Genomic DNA, 8,040 nt, shown 5'->3' on the forward strand with positions numbered 1-8,040 from the left:
GTTTCCTCGGCATCACAGACGGATTGACATTCAAATGATGACAAATGAAAGTTGGATCAACCCCCGGGGCCTCATAAGCATTCCACGCAAATATTTCCATATTCTTTTTCAAAAATATGACTAGCTCCTCCTTCTCTAGAGGTGGCAGCTGAATTCCTACCTGAAAGAATTTTTCAGGACCATCGCCGATAAGAACCTTTCCTAACTCTTTGCACGCATGCTATTCTACCTCGGCCATCTTACGTGTGGCCGAGGACATTGATTGCTATGAACCCCCTTCAGCTGAGGCCGATAACTCCTGCCCAATCTGACGAAGAATTGCAGCCGTTAACTCCCAATGATTTCCTCGACTAGCCCCTTAGATGGGAACTTTACCTTGACATGAAGAGTTGAAGAAATAGCACCTAGAGCATGCAGCCAAGGCCTTGCCAAAATGGTCGTGTAGGGAGGATAAGCATCTACCACAATGAAATCTACATCTACAACCTCCAGACCCGATTGCATAGGTAGTTGTATTTGCCCTTTTGGAATGACAGCCTTCCCCTCAAAGCTTATGAGCAGTGAATCATAAGCCGTAAGATCCTCGAGCTTCAAGTTGAGCCCCTTGAACAAGTCAGGATACATAATGTCAGCCTCACTACCCTAATCAACCCTTACCCTTCTCACGTCGTCCCCTATCTTAAGCGTAACAACCAAAGCATCGTCATGCGCTTGGATAGTCCCAACCTTATCTTCTTCTGAGAAACCTAGGATAGGTGGAGTGTTCCCCCTAATCCTTTTCGGCTTAGAATGATACTCCTCAGCAAGAGTTCGTGACACCGACATCACCCTAGTAGGGCAAGAACATGTCCTTCCTAGAGCAGAAAAAATAACGTTAATCGTACCTAAAGGAAGCCTTGAAGCATTATTGCCCTGATTTACCGAGCTCGAATGATCTCCCTACCCATTAGGCCAATATAAGATTTTCTTTAACCTTCCCTCCCTTACCAACTGTTCCAAATGATTCCACAAGGTCCTATAGTTCTTAGTGGTATGACCTTTCTCTTGATGATAATGGTAGTGAAGGTTCTGATTACGCTTCATGGGATCTCTGCCATTTTGTTGGGCCACTTAAAATATGATTCATGACGGATCTTCTCTAATATCTACTGCACAGGTTCACGAAACATAGTATTCACTACCTGAGGAGCAGCTGAACCAGATTGCTCAGCGAAATCTCTCCTCGGCCTATTGTTATTGTATCTATCCGACCTGAAATCCCTCCTCTTCTGAAGGATAACCTTCGCCTTCCCCTTACCTTGCTGTTGATCTTCCTCAACCCGTTTGTATTCATCAATACAATCCATGAGCCGACGTACACTCCGTACAGGCTTTTTGGTCAGAGACTTCCTTAAGTCGTGCTCAGTTGGAAGGCCCACCTTGAAAGTGTTAATTGCCACCTCATCAAAATCGCCATCGATTTCATTAAACATCTCATAGTATCTATCAGAATATGTTTTCAAGGTCTCTCCCTCCCTCATGGCCATGGACAATAATGAGTCCAAAGGCCAAGAAACTCTACTGCAGGTGATGAAACGAGACCCAAATGCCTTAGTAAGTTCCATGAAGGAATCAATAGAACCTACCTTTAGGCCATTAAACCATCTCATCGCAACAGGTCCTAAGCTAGAAGGGAAGACTTTGCACATTAAAGTTTCATTTTTAGAGTGTACTGCCATCCTCTGATTGAAATGACTCACGTGCTCCATAGGATCCGTTCGGCCATTATAAATGGTGAACGTGGGCTAAGTGAACCGTCGTGGAAGCTTTTCCTTCTCAACCCTACATGTGAAAGGTGACTTGGAGATTTGGTGCAACGCTCTGCTCATAGAATCGTTTCCCAAGCCCCTTGAGGAAGACTTCTTGCCCTTACGACCATGAAGATCATCCTCCTCATACGAGAAAGTTTCACCAGGAGGAGTCCTAGACCTCGGCCTGTAACTACTACCTTAGGAGCCTTCAGAAGAAGGATCAGAAAGAGAAGGTGTTCGCCTCTGCCTCGCACGGCGTAGCTTCTTCTTCAGGTGATCAATCTCCTTTTGCATGGCCTTCGCATCGTCCTCATGAGGAATTCTGCTTCCGCCTCGTGAACGACTCCTACCAGTGTACACACTGCCCTCTTGATCCCTTTCTCGCTCAAGATGTTGAAAATGATCTTCATGCTGGGATCCCAAAGACTTTGCATGGCGTGCACTCAAGCCTGCCATCACGTTACCCTTCCTTTAACACAAGATTCCCCACAGATGGCGCCAATTGTAAAGACACAATTTGCACTTGGACCCAACCGTGCGTAGGATGCAGGCACAAATAGCCTTATACAATGAAATTTGTAGAGCGTGGGCTTGAAACATAGGTTTTATGGATATTGGATAACAAGTATGGTGGGCTAGATTGCCAATACATGTACAATGAAAATGGTTTATGACAAAAACTCTCCTCGGACATAAGTCGAGGATGAATTATATTTTTGTTTATTCTTTCCACAATAGATTGTATTTGAAGGTGGAGTGTACAATCTTTTTCTCTTTCTTTTTCTTCCATCCCCCTGTTGAATGCCCTTCTTTTTCTTTTATATCATCTTCCTTCTCCCCACCATCTTCCACGTATGGACTAGATTACCAATCTCGATACTTGTCCCATCTACCGCCTTCTTGAAGTCCTCAAACAATAGCTGTAACGCTGCTCACCACTGTTCAGAGGTCATTTTCCCATTAATGTGGCTAGAGAGGTAGGTGTAGAGTCTTTAATACGGTGGTAGCAGCTTTCTCTAAGATATTTGTTATTCACTCCTTCTCCTTGTGCTCATGTGGAACACGTCCTCCCTCACCAGACCTCTTAGAATTCCCTTATATATATCAGGGTGGATGGCACAACCTTTACGTCATGTAGCTGAGGAGATCTCCCTCCTCGGACCATTTCCACCAACTTCTTTCGTAATGATTTGTTTGTAGGCTCCTATATCCAGTATAGTTATTATCACTAAGACCTCCTCGGACGAGTTAATATCCTCGGACCAAGCTCAAGGCCCATGAACTTACCCTGACTATTCTGCCCCCACAACTAGCATGTAACTCATGCAAATACATGGATACATTTAAAATTAAACACAATTTTTAATATAAAGATATAAATAATTACTCAAATTATTAAAAAAAAATAGCATGTAACACATGTATACGTATAGATATATTTAAAATTAAACACAATTTTTATTATAAAAATATAAATAATTAGTCAAATTATTATTTTCTTAAACGTAAACATAATTAGTCACATATTAAAATTCTTACCTTGATTTAATATTACTTATGATCATTTTTTTTTCTTCTAATTTTTAATAAGATAGAACATGTGGTGATCTTTGTTGTGTGGTGATTTTTATTGAGTATATGTGATTGATTATTTTATTTTATAGTTCATTAATATTATATTCTTAGTATTTTGCACTCATTAACTCACTTGACACAAAGATCAAAAAACTTAAGCGGACACATGACACAAACTTTAGTGAACTTTCTCTATGTTATACCTATTAGAGCCAAATCTTTATTTGTCCCTTTGGTCACATCCCAAGCCACACACAATAGCCCAATTGAGTTGTCCCAAAAGATCAACCCAATTAGATAATAAGTTAATTATTGAATAAGAGTTATTAAATAAAATAACTGCTTAGGTAGTTATCAGTACGTACAAGTGAAAACAAAAGAAAAATTGCTTTTGGAAAGAACACAAGTTTTTTTGTGAAAAAAAAGTGCGTACAGAACTGGTTGAGAGATCACACACCTTGGACGTGTAAAATTTTGGTAAAAATTGAAAGTCTTCCCAAGTTCAATCTTCTTTGTTTCTAAAATTCAAATATTTCATGTTTTCTCACATGAATGAAGTAGATCCATTAATTTCTGGTGCTTGTTTTGTATAAGATGCAAAACTATGTTTTCCAACACATTCTTCATGAGATGAAATAAATACAAACACAAAGAGGGCACTTAGCACTAGGTTTATGGCTTTTGTAGGATTTGTCCTATTTTAATTTTATTTTCTTGTTGAATTGGTCTGGCTTGTCCTGTGTCACCCCACTCACCCGCTGTTATTATTCTAACAAATGCAACCAATCTTTTTGAAATTAACTAATGAGATCTAAAGAGGTGATGATTGAGTAACTTTTTAGTGACTAAAGCTGACTTTTTGATGATTAATGAAGCAAAAACTTTGGAGCACATTCTTCACGAAGTAAGCTTCCAGAGAGATGATTGATCTGGGTTCTTAAGAGAGTTGAGCTGGACTTCTACGTGTTGATGATGAAGAGCTTATTTGCGCAGTTAGTTTGATTCAGTACAAACTAATGAAAAAAAAAAAAGGAGATCGACGAAGTATAGCTTTTCACCAATAATCCTGACAAGAACATGATCCCTTAATAAAGTGATGGAACCGGTTTCGGTCATGGATGATGATTTCTCTATCAAATATATCTGAAACATGCTTCATGAAACTATGACAGTCATGAATCTTATTGCCCTATTTTCAAGTTTAAGGAGTGCAATAGCAACGGCCAACTTCTCACTGTGATAACTTTTACCATGGTCCTCCTCTTCATTGTCATGTAGTACATCAGATGTATCATGTATAAGGGGTATACCTTGAACCTCCAAGCCTTAAATTTCCAATTATTGAAAATAAGAATTGTCTTGTCTGCAGTCTACACTGATTCGAATGAGAACTATCCCCAGAAACAAACCCGTGAGTCACTTGGTCCAAATTAATTAAACTATAACCAGGTTTCTTGCTTACCCTTTTTTCCCTCATTGAATTCCTCATCACTTCCCTCTCATCCCATCTACCAACCCCACCGTATGCGTTTGATAAAAGCACATAATCACCGTCATGATAAGGGTCGAGCTCATAGATCCTCTGCTTCACTTTCTCTGCCAATTGAACATGGTTATGACTTACACATGCTCCAAGCAAAGTTCTCCAAATAACAGAGTTTGGCTTCATTGGCATTCTTTTCACAAAGTCATAGGCTTCATAGAGCAAGCCTGCACGGCCAAGGAGATCAACCATGCAACCATAATGTTCAAACAGTGGTTCCATGCCATACTCATTCCTAATGCTCTCAAAAACTCTCCAACCATCTTCAACAAGACCGCCATGGCTACAAGCAACTAAAATACCAGTGATGGTATTATAATCCGGGTGTAGGCCAGAATTCTTCATCTTGTAAAAAAACTTAAGAGCTTCTCCACTACGGCCATGCACTGCAAGGCCATTAATCATTGCTGACCATGTCAATAAATTTCTAACAGGCATTTCATTGAACACTCGAATTGATTCATCAACAGACCCACATCTTGAATACATATCAATGAGAGCAGTACCCAATGGAACAGTAAGCTCCATCCCAATTCTACGTATATAAGTATCAACCCATCGGCCCAATTCCAATTCCCCTAATCTTGAAACTGCAGATATCACGCTGATCATAGTGACATAATCGGGTTTCATATCCTCCTGAATCTGCATTTGTTGAAATAAAGCCAAAGCCTCATTATCAAAACCATTATTCACAAAGCAACCAATCATAGACGACCATGAAACCAAGTCTCTTTGAAGCATTTCATCAAACACCTTTAAGGCGTGATGAACAGACCCGCAACAACCATAGAGATTTATCAACGAGTTCTGAACATAAATGTCAGAATCAAAACCCATCTTAAGGATAAGCGAGTGAAGCTCCTGACCAACCTGAAGGCGAGCACAGGCTGTGAGAACAAATGGGAAGGTGAATTTGTCGGGTGAGACGTCATGGTGGCGCATTTTAGAGAAGAACGAAAGGGCGTGAGAAGGAGAGGAGTGGGCATGAGCTCTGATGATGGTGTTGTAGGCAAAAGTGTCAGGCGAGGGAATGTGAGCGAAGAGGGACCGTGCGTAGGTTAAGCTTTGAGGCGCAGCAGGGACGCACGATAGAAGGAGGTGTTGGAGAGATAGAGGATGATTGTGAAACCCAGTCTTGAGGAGGCGAGCGTGTAGCTTGAACACATTATTCATTGCCTTCTCATTGTTGTTTCAGTTTTTACCTTTTAAATAAATTTTACAATTAATTAACGACTCTTTGTTTCTCAGAAAACTTTTTTTTTTTGAGAAGGTTGTTTCTCGGAAAACTTAGGGTGATATGAAATGGCTTTTCGTATTTTCTAATATTCGGTAGTATTATAGGAAATATCTTATTTGGTCAAGAGAATAAAGTATTATTTATTATTAGAGATTGTTTTCCACTCACACTTTTTAGAAAATACTTTATTTCACAACAATCTAAGTAATGAAAATTAGAAAATTATTTTTCAATTCATTTCAAATTGTTATTAAATATGTTTCACACAAAAAAATGTTATATAAGATAAAATTTCTACTCTAACCTAAGCTCCCTCTTGGAGACTTGAACCCCGGTCTTTACCTCCCATACTCCACAAGTATTTATACTTGTAGAGTAGCCACCGCACTAAATGTAAGTTTTGACACTACTTTTATAAGAAATGAAAAAAGTTGTCAAAATATTATATTTTTTTTCATAAAAAAACTCTTTAAATAAATGGTTAGCTAATACCCTAAAACATTTGTTAGCATTTCCCATAAATAAATATAAATAAAAGTTATGTGTGTTTGTGGGCATGGGCTTTTATATGATGTATGGAAATTGGCTAGGCCCATATGGAGAAACTGCTACAGTTCTACTTCTTCGTACACTTTTTTGTTTTTGTTTTAGCTGAATAAGGCAAACTTCTACGTACACTCTGGTGAGTTGTAACAGCTCTCACTTCGTAAAGGGTTTTTTTTTTAATTTTTTTTTTAATAATTTTTATTGAGAGAAGTCATGCTTGGGGAATGACATGAATGAATCCAACCTCACGCAGCAGTGGCCTTTTATGAAACAGGTAACAGTCTCTATCCCCGCTCATGAAGTCCACAGATAAGGGCTCCTTATTAGTTGTAACGCGTTGTGCGGGTCACTTGCTTTTGGAACATGACTGCCGATTAAATCCCCTCTGCTTGCTTTGCTCTTGCTAACATTGTCTCCATCAGTCACATGTCAACACAACAGCCAGAATATGGCAGCCACGGCACAGTGGTTCATGGGCTGCAGTAATCAGGAATTAATGTCGTGTTTCAGAAACTGTTATTGCTCCATGAATGGCAGGCAAATAACCACACACTAGTTTGTTCGATGCAGTGCAATGACAAGACCTTACAGTGCATAACATCATGCTTTAAATCCATTGTACCGACGGTGTCATAGAGTTAGGATGAACATACCCGAAAATGGATTTAGTCATTTAGTCCTGGACTTGCTATTAATGCAAAACACACTAGTTTGTATTATAAGCTAAATGATTTATTTTCCCCCACAAAAGAGTTCAACCGATAGGGATGGCCATAGAGAGGGGCAGAGCCAAAATATGTGATCTTCACCCGTCACGTACCCTATTTCCACCCCAACTTGTCGAAAAACCTCCTTACTCTATCCCCACCCCTTGTAGCCCTGCAAGGACCTACCTTGCCATGTAAAATTATACTTTGTGTTAATTTTTTCCACAATTATTACAATCTTTTTTAATAAAACATGTTTCTTTAATATCCTTGAAATTAATGAAGTTGAAATTACAACTAAATTTATCCCATCAAATTAAACTAATTTTTTAACAAGAATTGAATAATATTATTCAAGTGTTTAATAAAACAATATTATAACGAAAATACAAATCTTAATATCCATGCATTTAAATAGGCTAGTATTTATTTGTTTGTTTAAATAATAGGGATTTAAGGTATGAAAAGTTTGCAATTATAGCCTTTATCAATGCAGGAATGAGGCAGGGATGGGGCGAGGGGGGGGGGCGAGGTAGGGTGTTAGGTAGTTAGTTAGTTAGTTAGGGGTGTAGTGCTTATATGGGAAGAGAGATTATTGTAAATGACATTCAGGTAAGGATCTTCATTGTTTTGCCTCTC

At 39.1% G+C, this 8,040-nt stretch overlaps 1 pseudogene; it reads right to left on the bottom strand.

Moving 5' to 3' along the window:
- Window positions 1–4,399: 4,399 nt before the first annotated feature.
- Window positions 4,400–6,181, bottom strand: LOC142627655 (pentatricopeptide repeat-containing protein At4g21065-like; annotated as a pseudogene).
- Window positions 6,182–8,040: the final 1,859 nt, after the last annotated feature.

The sequence above is a fragment of the Castanea sativa genome, chromosome 3, assembly GCF_040712315.1.
Source record: "Castanea sativa cultivar Marrone di Chiusa Pesio chromosome 3, ASM4071231v1".
In the NCBI taxonomy this organism is placed as follows: Eukaryota; Viridiplantae; Streptophyta; class Magnoliopsida; order Fagales; family Fagaceae; genus Castanea; species Castanea sativa.